General features: G+C 40.3%; 1 protein-coding gene across 14 annotated transcripts in view; it reads left to right on the top strand.

The window, feature by feature from the left end:
* LOC149168511 (endonuclease V family protein) overlaps positions 1-24,015 on the top strand; it is a 526,712-nt gene that overhangs the window by 90,299 nt on the left and 412,398 nt on the right. The window contains exon 2 of one of the 14 annotated variants that reach the window (XM_089428267.1): positions 13,628-13,778. The exons of the other annotated variants lie outside the window; for them this stretch is intronic. The gene's annotated coding sequence lies outside the window, so the exon portion shown is untranslated. The remainder of the gene's footprint in view (positions 1-13,627; positions 13,779-24,015) is intronic. 14 annotated transcript variants of the gene reach the window in all.

Here is a 24,015-nt window from a genome sequence, read left to right as displayed (position 1 = left end):
TTAACAATTCACATCATTGACTAATAATCAAGCGACTTTCTAGCATGTTCGATGTCAACACATCTATTCGCATGTTAGAATCTGTACTTTGATCGTGTTGGAGCGCAAGACCCTGGACTCAAATTACAAAATATTCCAGGTTGCAAAGTGATGTGACATGGTTATGATGATATGCATGTCTCTTTCAGATGGCTGGCTGCGACCAAACCATGAGTTATCATATGTGATCCTTCTCATTATTGGATGGCTGCGACCATACCTTGGTTTCATTATGATCCTCTTTGACGGATGGCTGCGCCCATACCTAGATCCATTTACATGATCATTCTCTGGATGGCTGCATCCATGCCACGATTCATGTATCATTTGACAAAGATCTCAGTTTATGTATATGTATCTATACTTGCTTGCAGGTTTTCTGACGGCAGACCGGTTCCCCGCACTGATTTATAAAGCATTTCATCCCTCACTCCGGCTCGGCCTTCACACTTTAGGGGGCATCTGTTACACATCATTTTGTCACTATTCCTGTACTCTCCGTTCCTTGATCCTGGAGGACCTCTACAGTGAACCTCGCATGCTTTGCCTTCATGGAGAATCTCCCATTATGCCCCTCTTCATGAGCAGGTCATTTCCCTTTTGCACCATTTCCCCTGAAAATTCTGTTTTGCGCAATTTACAAGACCGTCGCTAATGACCTTTGTCTCCCCCGCGTCGATGTGCAGAGATTAGCACTATTCCCCGCACCGATCGGTGCGACTGAGCTGTGTTCCATTCGCACCGATCTTGCTATGGAAAGTTTTTTAAATTAGAGTTGAAGCTTCCATCTCTAGAAGCTCCGTAACGGAAGTCTGGTAAATGGTTTGGCCGGATGGGGTCAAGGATGACAGTTTGGGCTCCTTTCCCCTATAATGATGGAACTACCTCAAGGGATAAGTCCTTCTCCCATGAGAAGAGGATCCATCTCCCATCCATCTTTCCTATATAAACCTCCCTTCTTCCCAAGCACAAACTAGTGTGAAAATCAGAGTTAGAGTTTTGGCTGAGTGTGAATATACTATTTTAGACAAGCAAGCTATTACTAGTTGTAGCCATCTAGTTGTGTGAGGGAGAAGTGTGTTTGGTTTGGACTAAAGCCTAAAGGGAAGATTCTTTAAACTATTTCTGTTTGAAGCCATCATGAAGTGCTAGCAGAAGTGTGTGGGAACCTGGTTTTGTCAGAGGAAGACTGCGACATCAAGACAAATGGTTGTAATCTCTCTTTGAATAGTAATATATGCAACTATTGATTGATTTCCTACATGTTCTGTAATATTACATATTCGTGTCTTAATGCTTCTTGACTTGTTAAGTAGGTTGAATTGCGATTCGTCTATTATTATGTTTGTGTGTTGTTGTTGTTTACTTGTTTCAGGAGCTTAAAGAAGGAAACGAGAAATTGGTGAAGCGAGCAAGCGATGATATCATCAAGCAGGATAAGCAACGAAGAGGTAGACCCTCTTGATTGATTCTAACCTAAGGAAATCTTCCATAAAATGTATTTGTTGTGGCTAGACCCATTATCGAGCTAGAGGAATTCGTTCGTGTTCGCAATTATAATTTTACTTCACCACAGGCCATCACCCTGGTGCCTATGGGCTCTAGATGATCCTCCTTTATCATTCAGGAACCCATGATTGCCCCAACCCCTAGTAGGCAATGAACCATCCTACCTTAAAGGGGGTATCTACTGCTACATCTTACACATCATGCTCTTATCACTTGAGCCCCGAGTAGTTAATTAATGAAAAATCATAAAAGGCAAAAGGCATATAAAGAAGGGTGGAAAAATCAAGTCGGGGCACCTCATGCACCACATTTGCTCCCTCCTATACATTATATACCCAAGTGTGGACTTTCCTTTTATTAGCTACCCTTGTATCCCAACATGTGGCTTAGGGCCGCCCCTTTCATTCTGTATTGCATTCATCTCTTTATCACATGCCACCACCCTTTAAAGGATATACCTTAAACATACTATCCTCTTTAAAAGTAGAAAACCACTTAATAGGATATTTGGTTAACCCATTTGGAGCTTAGAGACATTAGCACATGCCAAAGCCCACTGTGGAAGGGCATGCCATTATGAAGTGACCACCTATTGTCCATGGTTTGTAAGCTCTTTTACTCAATTTCCTTTGATGACTTTTTGTACTAAAGTCTAAAAGGCTAGGGAACAAATTGGATCTTATGCAAGATTGTAGATTGTCTCCTTTTTGGGTTTGGTCTTCCTATACAGGGTCCTAACCCTTCAGAGGGATACATTGGCACATGTATGGTGTGTGTTGAGAGCCATGGACCTCCACAATAGTAGAAAACACTTCATGGATCCCCAGAGATGTTCAGAGTTTGCTCGAGATTCACCTATTGGACGAGGAGGATACACCTAGTTCACTATGCTCAACTGACCCCACAATTGTACCATGCACTTGGCAGATGACCCAGGACTTGTATGCTGATGTGGCATCACTTACACCATCATCTGAGCCCTTACAGATTGTGTACAGGCATCTTCGACCTACTTAGAGGCCCATGAGGTTACTTGTGTGCCCTCACACCCATTGGGAGCACCACATGTTTATTATTTGGAGAAAAAGGGGGCAACTCCCTTGTTCACTGCTTTTGGGAGTCCTTTTCATCATTATGGCGCTTATGGACTTCATCAGGCTTCTTAGAATGCCCAATGAGTTGTGTTCTAGTCGCGCCGATCTTGTTATGGAAAGTTTTTTAAATTAGAGTTGAAGCTTCCATCTCTAGAAGCTCCGTAACAGAAATCTGGTAAATGGTTTGGCCGGATGGGGTCAAGGATGACAGTTTGGGCTCCTTTCCCCTATAATAATGGAACTACCTCAAGGGATAAGTCCTTCTCCCATGAGAAGAGGATCCATCTCCCATCCATCTTTCCTATATAAACCTCCCTTCTTCCCAAGCACAAACTAGTGTGAAAATCAGAGTTAGAGTTTTGGTTGAGTGTGAATATACTATTTTAGACAAGCAAGCTATTACTAGTTGTAGCCATCTAGTTGTGTGAGGGAGAAGTGTGTTTGGTTTGGAGTGAAGCCTAAAGGGAAGAGTCTTTAAACTATTGTTGTTTGAAGCCATCATGAAGTGCTAGCAGAAGTGTGTGGGAACCTGGTCTTGTCAGAGGAAGACTGCGACGTCAAGACGAATGGTTGTAATCTCTCTTTGAATATTAATATATGCAACTATCGATTGATTTCCTACATGTTTTGTAATATTACATATTCGTGTCTTAATGCTTCTTGACTTGTTAAGTAGGTTGAATTGCAATTTGTCTATTATTATATTTGTGTGCTGTTGTTGTTTACTTGTTTTAGGAAGTTGAAGAAGGAAGTGAGAAATTGCTGAAGCGAGCAAGCGAGGATATCATCAAGCAGGATAAGCGACCAAGAGGTAGGCCCTCTTGATTTATTCTAACCTAAGGAAATCTTCCATAAAATGTATTTGTTGTGGCTAAACCCATTATCAGGCTAGAAGAATTCCTCCGTGTCCGCACTTATAATTTTACTTTACCACAGGCCATCACCCTAGTTCCTATAGGCTATAGATGAGCCTCCTTTATCATTCAGGAACCCATGATTGTCCCAACCCCTAGTAGGCAATGAACCACCCTACCTTAAAGGGGGTATCCACTGCTATATCTTACACATCATGCTCTTATCATATGAGCCCCGAGTAGTTAATTAAGGAAAAATCATAAAAGGGAAAAGGCATATAAAGAAGGGTGGAAAAATTCAAGGTCGGGACACCTCATGCACCACATTTTCTCCCTCCTATACATTATATACCCAAGTGTGGACTTCCCTTTTATTAGCTACCGTTGTACCCCAGCATGTGGCCTAGGGTTGCCCCTTTCATTCCGTATTAAATTCATCTCTTTATCACATGCCACCATCCTTTAAAGGATGTACTTTAGACATACTATCCCCTTTAAAAGTAGAAAACCACCTAATAGGATACTTGGTTAACCCCATTTGGAGCTTTAGAGACATTAGCACATGCCAAAGCCCACTATGGAAAGGCATGCCATTATGAAGTGACCACATATTGTCCATGGTTTGTAAGCTCTTTTACTCAATTTCCTTTGATGACTTTTTGTACTAAAGTCTAAAAGGCTAGGGGACACATTGGATCTTATGCAGGATTGTAGATTGTCTCCTTTTTGGGTTTGGTCCTAACCCTTCAGAGGGCTACATTGGCACATGTATGGTGTGTGTTGAGAGCCATGGACCTCCACAATAGGAGAAAGCACTCCATGGATCCCCAGAGATGTTCAGAGTTTGCTCGAGACTCACCTATTGGACAAGGAAGATGAACCTAGTTCACTATGTCCAACCGACCCCACAGTTGTACCATGCACTTGGCAGATGACCCAGGATTTGTATGCTGATGTGGCATCACCTACACTATCATCTGAGCCCTTAGAGATGGTGTACAGGGATCTTCGACCTACTTAGAGGCCCATGAGGTTACTTGTGTGCCCTCACACCCATTGGGTGCACCACATGTTTATTATTTGGAGAAAAAGGGGCCAACTCCCTTGTCCACGGCGTTTGGGAGTCCTTTTCATCATTATGGCACTTATGGACTTCATCAGGCTTCTTAGAATGCCCAACGACATGTATTATTGATCTTTGCTTTGTTTTCTATTTCATGAGATCAAATATTTAATTAGTGTAGGCTGCGAAAGTAATTTGCTTTAGTATTCAGAAGAATAACTTGACGAATGTAATTTAAAAATCAAGTAGGTGAAGTAGATTCAGATTTGCTGCAGTAGGGGTTCCTTCAGTGTAGGAATTTTCACATGGTATCAGAGCGTTGATTTTGAAACAGGAAGAGCAGATCCAATACTGAGTAGCGAGGCCAAAAAAATGCTGCACTTGGCAGTAATTTGAATCCTGTTGAAGGGATTGCGGAGTCGTTGATGGGAAGCAAAGATTCCGAGGAAATCTCTCTCTGAGAGAGTCAATAGAGAGGTACGATTTCCAGTTCGTGAGTTTGCAGAGGCAGAAGGAGTGACAAAGAGGCTCAGTACAGTGCTTTGCAATTTTTGTCGGGGCAGAATTCCACTGGAAACAAACGAAAACACATAGAAGGGGAATTTTCTTCTCAGAGAACTTTCTGCCAGAAAGTTCTAATTTCTCACTTGCTGAGCAACTGAGCAGTGCTAATCAGTGATTAGAGGAGTCAGTTAGGTGAGATGGCATCGCATGGGCTTAGAGATTAGGGCAGGTTGGACAGAGCCTCCAACTATGTCATATGGAAGACCAAAATCTTCGCTGTTTTGGAGGAATATCATCTTGAGGCCTACGTTAAAAGTGTTCTAGCTGTTCCTGCTGACAAGGATCAAAAGAAGTACAAGGCCGAGCAGGGGAAGGCAAAGAGGCTCATTCTCGATGGAGTTCGAAATCATTTGGTCTCAGACTTGTAGGCAGGATACAACTTGGAAGATGTGGGAAGCCTTGTCGTCTCTATATGAAGGCTCTTCCGAACAATGAAATATGTATTTAGAGCAGAACTTGCATCAGACCTTGATGCAGAAAGGAGAAGGGGTTAACTTCTATCTTCAATGTCTTCAGGACACTAGAGACCAACTTGCTGCAGTGGGGTCCACTCCTTAGCCAACCGCAATGGTGAGGATAGCCCTGAATGGAGTCTCGGATGAATGGCAAGTTTTTGTCCAAAGCATATTGTGCTAGGAAAAATTACCTTCATGGGAGGAGATGTGGGCGGCTCTTCAACAGGAGGAATTAAGGAGGGACCTAGTGAAGGTCAACCTCAATGGCAACAATGGGAGTGGCACAAAGATGAAGTAGAAGGAGGAAAACACAGCTCTAGCATCGGAGGCACAACAGAAGCTGAAGCGGAAGAAGGACATTTCGAAGGTGAAATGTTATAGGTTTGGCGAGATGGGTCACTTTGCATCCCAGTGTCCTTTGAAGCAAAAGGATAAGGATGATAAACATGATCCTAAGGTTGCTTCAACAAATATTGACGAGGATGAGTTTGCCATGAGTGCCCACACATCTCCAGGACGGAGATGGGGTGATATTGAGCTGTAGTCGGGAGGACTGCATGTGGGTAGGATCCTTGAGGAGTCCACCTCTTGGATCAATTCCTTGCTCGGGAGCCCAAGATTCAGCAGTAGTGAGATGGACTTAGTGTCAGATAATGCAGTGGATTGTTTGGAGGACAAATGCAGTAGCTTGGGACTAGAGACTGATCAATGCAGAGCAAGGTTGGCAGCAGTGTAGATGGCACAGTGCAGAAGTCAACAACAACGTAGAAGATTCAGAGGGTCAGCAACAATCAAATTCTAACATTCATTGTATTATGTTGAACACAGTTAAGTTCAACTAATTTTGGATGCTTTTTTCAGTTGCTTCTCTCAGCAATTGAGTTGCAGTACGGATGCAGTGTTAGCAGTGGCAGTGCTAGCAACATAGCAGATGCAGCGTTTGAGAGGGAGATGTAGTACATATACAACAGTGACAGTGGCAATGTCATGGGTAGCAGTATAGTAGCAGTAGTAGCACAGTGTTGGTGGCAGCAACAATACAAAATGAGGTGCTTCAGAAACAGAGCACCATGCAGCTGGACATTGTTGCTAGAGCACTTTCCTTGCTAAGAGGGAGTGTTAGTTTTTTGTAGCATTGGAAGTACTCTAGCCTTGAAAATTGGAGGAGAGGCTAAGGCAGATGAGTTCTAAAGAACCCATAAACCGTTTGGTGAAATTCCACTCGGATTGTATTTTATTAAAATAATTAATATTTTTAATGGAGTTCCTAAGTCTAAACTTAGGAAAATTAAAATATTAATGGGTATTAATCAAAATATGAGTGAGAATGATCTAGAAGGCAGATCAAGTCATGTTTTAATCTTAGCTGTTGATTAGAGACTTAATCTTGGCCGTTGAAGACTCAACAAGAAAAGTATAAAATGGAGGCTTGGGGTTCATTTGTGAACACACAGAGAACGAATTGATCTGTAGTTCGATTTCTGGGGCTAGGAAGCTGAGAAATTCGAACTAGGTGATCATTCAGCAGCAGAGGGATAGAGAGAATCCGGGAGGACTTTCGGAGAATACTGACAGAGTCGGAGAGAGCTTGCAGAAAGGCAACGCTGTAGCTAGGAGAGCTGACGCTGGGCAAGTTTGGGCCCACGCAACCTTGATGCAGAGCTAGAAAGGCCAGCAGAGGGGAGAAAGCTGCATGTCACGCAGAAGCCGAAACTGCCAGGAACTGTTGGAATAGCAAGGAGAGCTGAAGTAGAGTGTAGAAGAGGTGACACAAGGCTGACGCAGGGCCAGCATAGAAGTAGCCGTGGTTAGCCAATCTTGTTGCCGGATCAACCGAATTCTGCCGGGTGAAGTGAGGTAAAACTCACTCAGATTTTCGCCAGTATTTTTCTTTGTAAAGGATTGCTAGATGAGCATCCTAGATTTGTATTAAGATATTTCCCTGTATAATAATAAACCCTCAGAACTGTTACACCGGTTTTCCCGCATTGGTTTTTTCCGGGGACTATTGTGTCCAAAAATAAGTGTGTCCTATGTATCTTGTTCTTTGCTCAATTTTCTGTTTTACGAGATCAAATATTTAATTATTGTAGGTTGTAGAAGTAATTTGCTTTAGTATTCAGAAGAATAACTTGATGAATGTAATTTAAAAATCAAGTAGGTGAAGTAGATTGAGATTTGCTGAGTAGGGGTTCCTTTAGTGTAGGAATTTTCACAAAGAAACTGCGTTGCTGCTAACTTTACTACTGAGCCTCCTTCTCTGCTGTCAACACTGCACTGCGCTCCTCAACACTTGACTGCAACTAGTTTGCAACTGTCACTCTAGAATCTGATTGCATCGTTGACACTGATCCATCTTGCTATCGAATACTGTGGGACCCTGTATCAAGGTAATGATCCATGAGGAGGACACCTCAATGGACCCTGCCCATCCGCTGTGCTGCAGTGGGACTATAGCTCCATATTGCCCCACCTCACTCCTGGAGGTGTAGCTGCAAACATGGCGAGGTCTTCCTCCACCCTGGAAGGCAACTTGTCTATCTCTGCGGACGCTGCCGCCTGGTCTTGCATCTCCTACTTGTCCTTCTTGAGATGACACTCGGTACTGTAGTGGCCAAACTCACCACGTTTGAGGCACTTGACCTTATATATGTCCTTCCTCTTCTTCTCCCCCTGTCCCTGGTTGGGACCCTTTGATGCTAGGGCCACATTCTCTTCTTCCTTCTCACCATTCACGTGCTTGCTGCTTCTCCCACTGATGGTGCTCTTTAATTGAGCTCTTCTGAACTCCTCCTGCTGTAGGTCTGACCACATCCTGTCCCATCTAGGCAATGTGCCTTTGCCCAAGATACTTTGGACAAACACTTGCCACTCCTCTAAGGCACTATTCAGTGCCAAACGTACAAGCTCTGTTAGTTGAGGTGCCTCTCCATTGGTTGCAAGTTGATCTCCGATCTCCTGAATCCTGGTGAGGAAGGAGTCTATGCATTCACCCTTCATCATCTTGATGCTTTTCGGCTTCTCTTGCAAGAACATATTCTGCTACTTGGAAGTGTTCTGATATAGATGGACAAGAGCATACCACATCTCCTTGGCAGTATTATTGCCAGATACATGTGAGACTATATGGTTCTGCTCTCATATGCAATGGGGTGGCAATTTTGCATTAAGAATGCTCCAATTCCTTCTCCTTAGACATCACACTCCAGAACAAATGGTTGCGTAAAATCCGACAATGATAATATAGGGCATGAACTCATCACCTCTTTGAACCGCTCAAAGGCTCCTTGTGCTGCGTCTGTCCAAACAAATGCTTCTGTTATGGTGAAATTTGTGAGTGGTGCTACCAACATAGAGAATCCCTTAACAAATCGCCTATAGTATGTGCAAATGCCCAAGAATCCCTTCAACATTGTCACGTTCTTGGGAGTGGGCCACTCTATGATGGCCCGAATCGTCTCCTGATGTACCTGCACTTGTTCTCCTCCAATCACATGCCTAAATAGAGCATTTTTGTCAATCTAAACTCACACTTGGATAACTTTTCATAAAACTGTTGTTCCTCCAAAAGCCTCAACACCTCCTCCAAGTGTTGCAAATGCTCCTCCCAGGTCTTGCTATATATCAAAATATCATCAAAGAAGACCAAAACAAACTTGTGCAATTGCTTATTAAAAACATGATTCATATAAGACTGAAAGGTAGCTGGTGTATTGGTCAGCCCAAAGGGCTTAACCCAAACCTCATAATGTTCGTAGTGGCATCTGAAAGCAATCTTTGGAATGTCCTGCTCTCTAACCCAGATCTGATGGTGCCCAAAGAAAAAATCTATCTTTCAAAAATACTTAGCCCCCTTTAGCTCATCCATTAACTCATCGATCCTTAGCATTGGGTACCTATTCTTGATGGTTTTCTTGTTTAGGGCCTTGTAATAAATGCACGTTTGTAAGGTTTCATCCTTCTTCTTCACCAAAATCACTGAAGAGGCAAATGAGCTCGAACTAGGCCAAATATGTCCTAGTGCAAGCAACTCCTAGATAGCTCTCTCAACCTCGTCTCTGTAAGCCTTGAGATGCTTGTACGAAGCGGTGTTGACTACCTGGAGCCCCTCCTCCAACTCAATAATGTGCTCAAACCCTATGTTAGGTGGTCTACTTGGGGGAATATCTCCAAAAACCTTCTGATGCCTTTGTAAGATAGCCATAATGCCTGTTGGATACTGTTGCGGTTGATCTGCTGTCCTTTAATCTGGTATTTGACACTATGCTGCCCATACAAAGTCGCCATGCCGTAGATCCGCCTCCATCCTGTTAGACGATACCACTTGTGGTGGGTATGTGTCTCAACACCAATGTCTTGCCATTTGATCTTGTGAACTCCATCTCAATTGCTTTGTAATTTGTGGTGTAACACCTTATAGAATAGAGCCATTGAACTTCCAACACTACATTAGTGTTGGAGACATTCACTACAAATAATTCATCCGTGATGGTGTAATTCCTCATCGTCAAGCTCATCTTGGGGATCATTCTGGTGCACTGCATAAATTTGTTTCCCAGAATGGCCATGGAAAACCCCTCAAATTCCTCAGTGGCTAACCCTCTCCTTGCCACGTAGTCAACATCTATAAAATTGTGGGTTGCCCCAACATCAACTAACACTGTTACCCTCTGACCCTGTATGGTGCCTCTAATCCTAAGTGTGTGGAATCGAGGAATCCTTGTGAATGAAGCGATAATGTTGTCCCTAGCTGCATCTTTGCGCTGCTCGCCCTCCATCTCTCGGAACTCATCCTCCTATGAATGCTCATGCTCGCCCTCCATCTCTCGAAACTCATCCTCCTATGAATGCTCCTGCTTGCCCTCCTTGTCCTCGCTTTCCGAGAACACCTCGATGTAATGAGCCTTCTCCTTTCCTGCACAATGATGTCCTGGTGTCCACGAGTCCTAACAAGTGAAGCACAAATTTCTCCTCCTAAGTTCTCTCTGGTTTCTTCATCCAATTGGCCTCGCCCTGTCCACTCCCTTTGAGGAGTTTTGATATCTTTACCTTTCAGTGGAAATGTTGGCTTAATAGGGATCCTAGTCTTGGGGATTGTATCTTGCAAGTCCCGTGTCCTACTGGTTACATCTTGCAAAGAAGTGGGCCTGTAAGACCTCACTAACCCCCATAGAGGCTTAGCCAATCCCTCGTAAACAACATGATTTGTTTGACATCTAATAGATCTGGTACCATCAAGAACAACCTCAAGAAGTTTGGTATACAATTCTTTGGATTGCCTATTTATCTAAGTCGTGTGAATTCTTGGAAATATATCTCGGGATCCTTTCAATCAAATCATTCTATCACCTTCTGTAAGAAGTCCTCATAAGAGGTCATGTTCGCATGCCCGAAGGTAGATAAACCATGGTACCTCTAGTCATTTTGTTCTCCTTCCAGGTGTAGAGTGGCTAATTTAATAGCATCTGCCTCTGTCATTTGGTTTAACTGGAAAGAGGTGTGCATCTAGTAGAGCCATCAAAATTTGTGAGAGTCATCTTTCCAATAGTGCACTACAACCCTGTGCTTTGTGTGGGTGCTCTGCTAGAACCCTTGTTTTTGTTGCCACTCTTCAGATGACATAAATCTTTGAAAGTTATTGCAGCCTGGAAATCACCCCCCATTGACTGATACTCTCAAAATTAGTCTTCCAATGCAATATCATCTTGATCTACCAGTCCCACTATACTAGAAAGCATATATTTTGGCATAGTAGATCGAGGTAACCCATTGTAAATATGGGGATGGCTCTAGGGGTTCATTATGGCAATATTCTGGGATGATCCTACCCCTTCATCAACATTTGATTCTCCATTGCTACCTCAGTTGTGATTTTGCTGCCTCATTTGTTCTACTATCTCCCTTTGACCTATTGCCAAATCATTTAGAGCCTTAAGGAGGCTTTGGAATTCTGCCTCCCCTCTATCTTGTTCCCCCTTGTGTTTGGTATTAATATCTTCTTCTTTAGGCCGAGGACATTTCGGTTTCGGTTCAATCTGCAATTCTCTTTCCTTATTCCTGTTGACCACTGGAGTGGCACCTGATGATTATATGAAGAATCCATGCCCAAGGATGTACCAATGGACACTTGTACCATCAGATATCATCAATCAACAGAGTTTTTTAACTCTACTTCTATCTTCTCATCATCTTTCTTGTACCCAAATTCCACACCCTGCGGGGAATTGTAATAAGTGATACTAGTAAAGATTAGTTTTTGAGTCTGTAACAGGCATAGGATGTTGGGACTCAATCAACAAATGAGTACACCTTGGAGTGTTTTTTTTTTTTTTTTTTTTTTTTTTTTTTTTTTTTTTTTGGTTAATTACTGTTCTTTTTTCAAAGGCAAATAATTTTCTAGGTTTTTTCATTCACGTTTTACCCCAAAGCTAGGGTGATGGTTTGAAAGTTGAGCCCCTGACACATCTTAGTGTCTAGAGTCGATGCATATTTATTATTACCGTACAAGATGACACAAAAAAAATTCTTGGAATTTAGTTAGGTCTAGGTAGTTATTTTTTAATTTTTTAGATTTTCTGCACTGCGGAAATTGCTAATAAAATTATCTTGTAATGTAATAAGTGATGTCTAAGGAAGTTGTATGGGGTATGAGTAATGAAATTTGCATCTCTCACCCTCAAATTTCTACTATGACACACTTTGATGGGTTAAAAATGTGTTTTGAATCCTCAAAACCCACTTTTCCTAAGTTTACTGGGAAATCTTGCGATTAATTAAACCAGAAACTAAATAAATGGAGAAAAATAAATATTCACACGCTAAATGTTGTGGAGGTGGAAAATTACGGGGGAGTTAAAGTGAAGTCCCAAGGTGATGTGGACTCCTAAAATCAAGGAAAGGACGTGCTCAAATAAAATCGAATTTATGACATTAAAGGAGAAAGTTGCTTACTTGGAAATTCAAATTTGTGAAGTTAATGCACATTTGGGAGGGTTTGGGAGAATATTTGGTGGAGATTTTTGTGGGAAATTGTCCCCACATGGGTTACAACCCACCCATATACACTTGTCATTCTATCATAAAGTTCGAATTTGGCACATAAGGGAAGAAAAAAATGATGTCCACTTGCAAGAATTCGATTTTTACACTTAGCATTGGAGCTCCATTCAACAAATTCGAATTTCTCTTTGGGATTGTCACCTCATGCCACTTGTTTAATCACTTCTACATTGAAATCGACTCCAATGCCATTTGTCATTGTCATTCTTCATGGGGTTTGCTCCCAACTCTCTATATAATAGAGCCATGGGCTCTCATATTGATCATGTAATAAGCTATTGGGCTTGAGGAAACTCTGCCATTTTGTACTTGCATACTTTCTTAATACAATCAAGACTTTGGGGATATCTGGCTGGTGTTATCTTGGCGTTATGAGGTGATTTCCTTTCATACTACTGCTATTGTGTTTAATTTCCTATGCATGTTGAATTAATATTAGTTTATGCTTTCCATTTTGCTTGGATTGATGTGTGTAAACTATCTTGCACATATCATTGATTTAGAGTAGTATTCTAGGGATAAACTTGCCAATTCATTTTAGGAGGAATGCTTGGTTTATCTTATTCATTATATTGCTCTAATCTTGTGCCAACTAATACATGTTCAAGTGTGTGGGAAAGATCTTTTGTATTGTGTGTAGGAATCCATCTGGAAGTGGGAGAAATCTAAATTAGATCCACTCACTCCTAGAATCACAGCGATTCAAGACTCAACCATTTTTCCGCTTCAAATTTTCAATCCAACGAAGAAAAAAAGAGAGTTTTCTTAATCTATAGCTACTTGAGAATCCATTTAAAATTCAAAATACTTTGATTCTATTTCTTTCAAAGTTATATCTCCTATTCAAGAGTCATTTCTAAAGCTAGACAAGTGTGGGGGTTCACTCCCATTACTGGAGCTAGTACTTTGTAAATTAAATTCTAAATTTAGTTTTGGTTTCTTTTTCCTAATTTTACACTGACAATTGGTATTTTTTTGTGTGTTTTGCAGCCCATAGGCTTGAGCATTGGGCAGCAAGGAGCTTGAGGAGAAGCTTTGGAAAACTACTGACTCGTGTGTATACATGACCCCCTCACGCTATCCAAACACTGATTTCTAGGGAGGCCATAAGCACTTGGGAGAGAGTTGCAAACTCATCGAGGTCATGGGCCTTTTGAGCCTTCTGAATCTCTTTTGGAGAGTTTTTTCCATCTTCAAGTTCTTTGTTGTTATATTTTTTGGGGAGAGAGTCTAGCTTTGTTAGAGTCTCATCTTTGTAAAGATCTCTCTCGTATTGTGCGCTGCCCTCTTAGAGTCATTTTTACCCGGTTTAAACGCAAATAAAAGATAAAAAAATTGTTGGAGGGAGCTTGGGATTTTTCCCATGGCATCCCCCTTCCTCATTTAGAGGAGGGATTCTTGTGGGTGGCCTAATCTTGATTTTAGTTTTTTCTTAGCTTTCTTGCTTTAAAATTTCATATTGTGCATGCTTAAAATCAATACATTTCACTCCACATGCAATTTTTTACTAATCTGGTATTTAAATTCCCACATGCATATGCTCTCAAGTTTTGCAAACTATTTCTCTTTGAAGCATTTGCATTTGCATTAGTTTAATTTGGGGAATTAACACAATTTGCACTTCATCTCGGCATTTTAGTATAGGAAGGCCCCAAGCCTCATCAAAACTTACCTCCAACTTAAGTTGGTTGAATAGACTTTTAGGGACCCTTTGCCACTATTGACTCTTTATTGTGAGATCCAAATATTTGGGCGAGGATGAGGTCTGAGGACTAAAGTTCAATTGTAACTTTGCCTTAGCACTAATCAAATAAAATGAACCAAAAACAACATTCCATCACATTTGCTTTGGTTTAAAGTCTCACATGCAAATCTTAATTCAAGAGGCACTTTGGATGCAAGCATTGTAACCTCTTATTTTTGCAACAAGTTTAATTTTCTTGTACTTGGAAATTGACTCATCTTTTGGTTTAATTGCATATTGTCATGAATGGTTGATTTCACTTTCAAGTACTATTATTTTGGGTTGCAAACTAATTGCATGTTGTCATCTTGGTCTAACATTTGAGTTCTTTTTGTACCTTTTAAGCAAGATAGTTTCCATGCTTTGATTTGTAGACTTACTCATCTTGAAAGCTTTTCACTTCATTTTAAGCAAAATACAATTCCATTTCTTAAAGAGAAAATACTTGGAAGACGCTGGTTGTTTATGTATTTCATGCTTATCTTATGATGGTTATTGCTCATATTAGTTTTTGCTTATAAATATTAAAGAGATAATATATTTAACTCTAACAATTCTCCTAGAAATTCACATTTCTTTTTAGATTAACTTTTCATTAGGGACCACCCCCCTTAGCTAACCTAGGAGATAGCTTAAACAGAGAGGAGATTTAGTGTGACAACCCCTTCTCTGAGTTCCCTGCTACCAACCACACCTTGTGGGGTTGAAGGCTTTTCTCACTGACTTGTAGGTAGGTATAGGCGGTAGGGTCAACAGTTCCTATAACCTTGCCTTCTATATGTCATGTTTTGTTTGTCGTCAGGGGTCATATGCACTGAGATCCACAATTGGCCAAGATCATGCTCTGATACCACTGTAATGTACCTTTGCTAAATATGCTCAGAATTTTATAAATTTTTCATTGACAAATTTCATCAACCACTTCATGAACAATCATTTCTTTAGACACTTTAAGAGAAAACAATAAACACTGGAAGAATATAAATTTTAGGGGCACAATTTAGAAGTCTTTATTGATTTGATGGAGAGTAAATGAACAATAAATCATAGTGAACCTAATGTCTCTTTGGCATTCCTTTTTTGGATATTCAGATCATCAAGACAACCCTTTGCAACAATAGTCTGGACAATGACTTGGACCAAATAATAACATCAGACCCGTCCTCCTTGGCAATAACTCGCTCCTCCACAATATGAGAATACTCTGCCCTTGAAAACAATGAAATCGACCCTCCTATAGCAATACTCTAGATTGGTTGAGAGATTTGGTCCCAACACTTATGAATTCGCCCCCCTCAACGGAATACAAGCTACAATGAATTTTGACTTCCCTGTAGAAGGTATTCGGCCTCACTAGATAACAGAGATCAGTCACACAATTGATCACGAGCCCAAGGAAGAATTCGTCCTATAGATAACAACTCAAATGTATGAGGAAATTTTGAACAATTTCGGCCTCCTTGAGAAGATGGGTTTGGTCCTCCAAGATGCAAACAATCGGGCTTCCAAGAAATGGATAATTCGACCTCTAGGCCTGAAGCAACTTGACCTCCTTGGCCTCCAACAATTAAGAATTCGACCTCTTGCAAAATACAGAAAACGCAACCACTAGATGAAGTAATTTGACCCTCCCAACAAGATAGACTTCAACTTCTTCTAAGAGAAAGGTAAATCGACCTCTAGGATAGGATGAAAGCAGCCTCCAAGGATACAAATTTTACCTTCACTACAGGTAATGCTTAGCCTCTAGAAGTAGCTTGAATTCAACCTCCAAATAGACAAATTCAATCTGCAAAGATGAACAGATCTCGACCTCCAAGGTTAAGGGAAACTTGTCCTGCTCAAAGAGACAAATCTTGACCTCCAAGAATAGGGGAAACTCGGCCTCCCAAACAATATTCTCGAAGCCTCCTGAAGCAATGATTGGCCCTTTGAAAGATGGTTTCTCCTAAAGTAATTTGACCTTTAAGACAAGAAGAATTTGGTCCTCCAGGAATGAATTCAGCCCTCCCTCCTGCAAAGTTAATTGGACCTCTATGTGAATTCGACCCTCCAAATGTTAGCTCCAAAATTCACCTACAGTGAAGATCAATTAGAAATTTGAATGATTTCTCGCAATACCACCTAGGCTGGCAATAGTGTCCACGGAAATTGAATCAGCACCAGCTAGGGTGGCAATTGGTGTCCACTGAAAGTGGTATGAGTGTCTCGCCTGAAACCCTCGAACTTGACCTCCTTGAGCCAAAATCCAATCACAAGAAAATGTCACCAAAACTGAATGATTTCAGGTTGGCCTTCTGTCCCTTTGTAAAAGACTTTCTGGAGTTTCTCCAATCTTCTAGAACTCTCCCTTTTTAATATTTTATTGATGAAGCCACTTATTTCCTTCAAGTGACCTTTTGGTCCTTTTTATTAATAATAATTTTTCCCCTTTTATTTATAATTATAAAATTAAGGTGAGTTGGGCAAAACTCCCTTAGTCTCCTTGACAATTTCCTTCTCTCACTAGCCTAAAGGAGATAGTTAGGAAAACAGGAATGGTGACTCCATGCTCAAGTGATCGGGGACATTACAATTTAGGAGGCCAAATTTAGTGTTTGCTGCATTCATCTTTGGTGGCCACAACATCAGCTTATGATCCAGTCAAGCATGCCATATGGCGGAGGTTATTTACAAATCTGTTGTCGGTTCAGAAATTTAAGCATTGGCATGTAATCTCATATTCCATTTTAATAAAAATAAGGCTGGGATTTTGATAAGTCTTATGCTCTGTGTTCTCTTTCTGCATGCAAAGTGCCATGGTTATAGTTGCTTATTTTCTCTGCATACGTAGAGAAACTGTTGTCCTAATTGTTTTACGAAATCCTTTAATCAAAATTTATAGAAGGGTCGATAAAAATAGGTATATTCTTAAAAGGGATATTATAGTGTCCCAAAATGTAATATCCGCCAATTTTGTGAGCATGAGAATTTTGCCCAATTTTGTTATTATTAATTAAAAGGGGTATTTTGGAGAAAGGTGGCAAGTATTATTTTCTTGCAGATTGGCGGCAAATTATTATTTTATTAAAATGGTGGAAAAAGTAAATAAGTGGAAAATGGCCCCCACCAATAAAATAATATTAAAAGGAGTCTAGAAGGATGGAGAGAAAATATAAATAGAGGAGGGACTCATTTTGTGGATCATCTTTTGACTATTACACTTAACGCTTTATCTTTTCTTGAAGTTATTTAGCGCAAGGGTAGAGTGTTTAGCACAAGAATTCCAGGCGGGATTCCGCCCCATCTTCAGAGGACTCCAAGTGCCTCCCTAGTTGGGAATTTGGGGAGTCCATTGGTGGGCTTTCACGGAGATTCATTGACAACAATATTCCCATCTCTATGTATTTCCTGGGCGTAGAGGCAATTCGAGTTATTCATTGTGGTCCACCATACAACGAGTTGGAGTTTGGGTTGTTTGCAGGAGGATTTTCCTAGTTGGAGCTAAGAATTGTGTGGTGATTGTGCAGGGATAGAGAGCAACAAATATGTGGGATGAAATTCACTTCATTTGGAAGTGCGTAGAGGTTTATGGCTTAGCCTGCGCAAGGGAAGAAGGGAGAATTTTGTGGAGAGATAAGGTTCGCAGATTGGAGGTAAAGCTCAAGGGAGAATTTAGCTAGTGGTAGATTTGGGCATAATTCCGTAATTGTGGGCCATTTTCTAGCTGGATTGGGCTATTTGCAGTAGTTGGGGGCATAGTCTTAAAACCAGGTTGGTCTGAATTGGATTCAGCCTGATAGACTAAGCCAGACCTTTGCGCAGGCCGGCTCGGTCAAAAAACTGGTCCTTTGGCCGAACCACTTGAGCCGAACATCGTCTCGGCCGATTCGGTAACGGACCGGATGGCTTGGCCAAGCCTGTCTTAAACCGATCGGGCTAGTTCGCAGGAAAAAAAACGACAACTCGGATTTCAAACTGAGAGTTTTTTTGGTGTTTTTTTCTTAATGTCTCTACCCCTCTCCCAAACCTATAAAAGTGATCCAACCCCCCTCACATTTCCTCAGAACTATCTCATTGCATTTATGTGAGCATTTATGAAGAGTTTGAGTTGGGTTTTGGAGTAGTAGTGACGAGGTTATTGGGAAATCATCAGAGCAACATTTCAGAGCAACATTGAGGAGGCTAGAGGTATCTTTTTTTTCACTTCTCAAATCTGCCCTTGGATTTTATTTTTATTTTTGCAAATATGAAAATTGAAAAGAGTAACTTTTCTAGAAGAAATGAACATTGAAGAGTTGTTTTTTTTTTTCCCTTTCATTTTCAGACTTTTGTCCTTTTATTTCCAATTCCAAATATCAGAAAATGGCTCCTCGAATGAAAGATGTTGCTTGGGCATATGCTGAGATGATTGATAATGAAAAGTATTGCAAATTTTGTGATAAAAGAATTAAGAGAGGTGGAGGGGGCATTCATAGGTTGAAACAACACTTGGCTAGTATTAGAGGCCAAATTGTCCCATTTGTAGCACCAAGATAATAGATTGGGGAAATTAGGAACGAGTTGCTAGAAAAAATTGAGAAGTTAGAGGAAGAAAAAGCTAGTCGAAAAAAAGAGAGGCTGAAATAGGGAAGAAGAGGAGTATAAAACACATGATGTCTGCCAACCCCAATCTTGATTATGAGGGCTCTTCATCTCCCTTGTGTTGATGCATCCAACCCCTTTCGCTGTGTTCCTCCCTCTTTGGAGTCTATTCAAGAAATGGGTAAGGGTAAAATTAAAAAGAAGGGTGATATCAAAAGTTATTTCACTGTCACACCCTCCTCTCCCTTTGATAGTGCACATGGTCCTCAAGCAAATAGAGGTCAAATCCAACCTACTTTAGATGACCATTGGAAGAAAGAATTGATGTAATGACCCATCATTAATATAGAGAGCACGAGAATATTAGCATGCATACGATGCATGCATATGATAGCTACATATGCATGTATCGCATGCACTGCACTAGTAGCTATATTCTAAGTTACCTAAAATATTAAATATCCTGACACTCCTTCGTATAAAAAAAAAAAACGCATTCACCCATTAGCACATATTACTTAATTAATGAGTGCTTACCAATGTTATTAAGTTTGAAAGTGTAAAGTAAAAGGGTTATAAAGAAAATAAATGAAAAGAATTATGTAAATTCTTAAAAATCCGGTTATATAATTATCTATCTTGAGCAATTTTAAATAAAGTATGTGAATGGATTATTAAAGAGATAAATTAAATCAAATAAAGCCCTATGTATGAACTTAGGACTTTTAATTTAAACATATAAAAATCTTAATCAAAGTAAAGTGACTCATATCAAAATATCCTTAAGGAGAGATACGACTCTGCACGTTGAGGAGGTGTCGTTGAGAAGGGAAGCGGTGGACTCATAGATGGAGAGAGAACCACCGCTAATAATCGGTACATAAGAAGAGGCCGAAGGGGAAGAAGGGAGGTCCGGGGTTCTTGGCCTGAGAGGCTATTTGTTGTGAGTAGGAAAACTGATTCGGGTGCTGTTGAGAGGAGGAAGGAGAAATTTATACATACTGGTTATGAATCAGAACTATTGAGCCTTGCTTGTTTTGGAAGTTTCTGGGCACGGGGGAACGGTATGCATCGGTTGAGAAGCATACTGGATCGAGTATCTAGGTATATTCGGTTTGGCTGGGTGGTTTTGGTTATTCGGTAATGAGAGCGCGGGAGCAGTTCTGGAGCACCCTCACCGCAACGGCAGTAGCAGGCCAGGTAAGTACTTCGTCAAATCAATAATACCATTTCAATCAGTTCAGCAATCTTTACAGTTTCACAGTTCAGCAATCTTTACAGTTTCACAGTTCAGCAATCTTTACAGTTTCACCGCTCAGTAATGGCTCTTTATTTAGCAAGGTCATTACATATGGTATCAGAGCTGGTTCAACTTTCGGACCTGTTAAGCTTGTTAAAAGGTTAAATTTACCAAAATAAGGTGGTGCAAAATTCATCTCCTTGACAATACTGCAGTAGTTATGTTTCAGACAATTTAATATGATGCAAATTAGTGCCAGGACAGTCCCAAAGCTTATATCTCCTAAAATAAGGCACTGACTGCTTATGCAATTGAAGTTTTCAGAATTTTGGAATTTTTTTTATGACAGTTCTGGTATTGGAAGGAGATAAATAGAAGAACTCGATTGGTTTGAAATTTTCTTCTGTTAGCCGGAGGCCTTGTTTTATTTCAGCAGGTGAGACATTCTGTGTGCCAAGAATCAAGAGTTCCAACAATTTTGAGAAGTTTGTTGCTTTTAGCTGAGGCAGTAGTTCTCAGGATCACGTTAGCATTGACATCTGTTTGTGTTTCTAACTGAACAGATATATGTAAAGTACAGTGAGAAAATAAACATACTACTACCATAAAAATCCAATAGTTTCTATTATCAGACAGCATCTAACAGAAAGAAGCCCTCTTTGAATATTAAGAAGAGAGGAGCATCGAAGAGAGGAATAAATACACAACAGAGTATATGGGCAGTCCAGTTCAATTTTTAAAACCTTAATAAAAATATAAGGTTGATATAACTTCTCTGGATTTAGAATATAACAGTTTGGGGATAATTTATAATCCGAACTTAGACAATTTATCAGTGAAACACCTAAAAGCCAAGCTATTTAAGCATCTTAACGCTATGAGCAAATAGGTCATATGCTACTGAAGGCTGTATAATATATGATAGTTTTGGCTACATGGAAATCGTTTGTCAATGACAAATATGCAGGATGAGGTCTTGTTCTCAAACAAAGATGCTCATTGTATACCGTTCCGAAGACTCCGAAAAGTGAAAGCAGTTAATGAAATTTCTATGGCCAAGCATTGGAAGAAACAACCATGCTCTGTTGGAGGTGAACATGTACCAGTCATGGAATTAAGAGGGCTTCAAGGACTGATGGAAGCAAATGAACTACCCTCCCCTGTGCAGTCTGAGGAGGGATTGCACTCAGTTGACAGAGGTGAATGCACTCCTGTCACAAAGCTCAAAAGACTCAAGAGAGTTGGGGAATCCAGTGGACCAGAACATTCAAAAACTGGTGAAATGTTCACGTCTTTACAAGAGCAGAACACTTCAGTTCCAGATATAAACCCTACCATCGTCAGTCAGAATGGGCAATGCAGAGATTCTATACACGATGGATCTTCTGACACTGCAAACAAAAGCGGAACTGCTGGAAATGTCAAGCTTGCTGACATACTGTCCGAACCTCGTCTGAATAGGTTAAATTGCAGACCGCAGAGAAATCTTTCAAGGAAGACGATAAATTTATCGAAGTCAAGTGACAATGATGACGAAGAGGACGAGGATGAGAGTAATAGTGAGGGAGAAAATTTAGGTGGATTTATCGTGGATGACGATTCAGAGGAAGAGACGAATGCGGGAAGTTCAAGTGAATCGAAGGGCAATAACTCTAATGCATCAGAACCGGAAAATCGAGGTTGGGGTTCTCATTCGGAGAGCGATCCAGACTTAGAGGATTTAGATGAAATATTAAATAGGATGAGGCGACAGAGCAAAAATATTTTGAATTGGGAATACGAAGCCAGATAATAATTTATAACCGTCGCTGCCAGTGATAGGGGGCGTCGAAGGCCCTCCCAGGTGATGAGGCTGGCGTGCCAGGCGCATGTCAATGGATTTCGACTGTCCGATGCCAGCTAAACGATGGCGTGTTAAAATAAAGCGTGAGTCTGATAGTTAATTGACGCGTGAAGAATTACGTGCCCCATGGGCTGTTATGAGTCATTATTCGCCGACATAAAAGTTTTTTTTAAAAGCATGGGAGATTTTCTATCGGTGGCCGCCGTTTAGCTTAAATAAACGGAGATTTTCTTAGTTTTGAAGAGAATCCGTTAGATATTCGCGAATTTGAAGGTTCTACGGCGGAGTGCCTGGGGAGGAAAATGGGGATGCCGACCAGCGCTGCCGTATCGCCCTTCGTGCCATTCTCTGCTGGGTCTGCGTCCGTGATGCCCACATTGCCAAGGTACGTGCATACATTTCTTTCTATTCACTTTGATATGGCGTCTTGGGATTCTGCCATACAGCAAGCCTTATCGGACCAAGAAACTTATCGGAAGTTTTAGGATCTCATATAATTCGGTATCTGTATTTAAGATAACGGCATCGCAAAATGCAATGCATTCATAATCGAATAATGGTTTTGATACTTTTGGTATCATCCCATTTTCAATTCGTAAATCATAAACCATTGTATCGAAGTTTTCACATTCATTCAGCATGTAAATAGGCCTGTCACCTAGAATCAGCTTCTAAGCTTTGACAGAGAACCGAGAGTAAATTCATTAGATTATGAGGGCTAGGAACACATGCTCAGTGCATGGTTCAAGCATTTTTTTTGACTCTCTTAGACAAAATCCATAAAAAAAAAATAAAAATTTTTAGCCATAGCAAAATATGATGTCAGAGTTAGATGGCTGTGGCTGAATTGTGCGAACCAAGTTTGGTGAACGTTTGGAGAATTGATCATTCTCAGCGTTTGATGAATTGAACACAAACTTGAAGAAGTTATGACAGGTAGGAAAGTTAAAATCAGCAAAAGGTGCACACAAAGTACACATGTTTACGAAACTCTGGGAAGGCAAAACAAAAAGGAGAAGTGATTTAACCCAAAGTTAGTGATTTAGTTTGTGCAGCATGTTAATTTACATGATAGAGCTAGAAAGAATTGCACATTGTTCTCTTTTTCGTTATTTGGGTCGCATTTCACACAGAAGAGACAATATCTATTTCCTTGTTCAACATGAACCTTGTGGAACAATCTCTTGTATTTCTCAATTGTTATGGTTTACTTTTGGTGGTTTATTGAGAGATGTTTTGTTGGTCTTTGGACCTTAATTTAACAAACTTGTTTTTCTTCATCATCATTAAGAATAGAATGCCAGTCATTGTCATAGTTGCACTTTTAACTTTAAATCTTTCAAATTTGTTCATGAATTTTACAAAGTCGAATTTGTGTTCCCTTAGTTCCTTATTGGGTTTTCATCACTATCTTTTCAACTTTGCAAATAAGTGAATTTGCTTTAGATTTGAGGAGAGGCACTTTTTATAAAAAAAAAAAAAATTCCATTTGCTTGTCACAGTGTTGTAGTGGAGTCTCACTTCAACCAGATATTGAAAAGTTTGTTTTAGCTTTTGAGGGTTGATAAATTTCTTGATATTTGAAGTCGTATTTATCCTGGCATATGGCTTGAAACACTAAATTTACAAAATCATTAACAAAGTTTTCCATCGTCAAAGATTATTATTCTGCATTGCATAATGAATAGTCTACAGTTGTATAATGATAATTTCTGCTAAAGCAACATTACTATTTGTAGTTTAATAATCACTGACACCACACCTTTGGTGTACTATACTTGTTATATTTCTCACTACTTAGCCTTACTGACTATTTCCAACTGTTATCGACAACAATCACTGATTGATGCAATTAATTTTATCGGTCTTGATTGAATCTGGTTAAATTTGACCATGTTTTGCCACATTTGTCCCCGGTGAAAAATTTGACAAAGGAGAACTGTGGTTAAAAGGCTATAATTAACCATAGCTAAAACTTTTAGCCGTAA

Source organism: Pinus tabuliformis, chromosome 4_2, assembly GCF_031772625.1.
Source record: "Pinus tabuliformis cultivar Carrire ecotype Pingquan chromosome 4_2, CPIR1, whole genome shotgun sequence".
NCBI classification, from domain to species: Eukaryota; Viridiplantae; Streptophyta; class Pinopsida; order Pinales; family Pinaceae; genus Pinus; species Pinus tabuliformis.
Note: the sequence above shows the minus strand (reverse complement) of the source record. Positions and strands in the feature narration are given on the sequence as shown.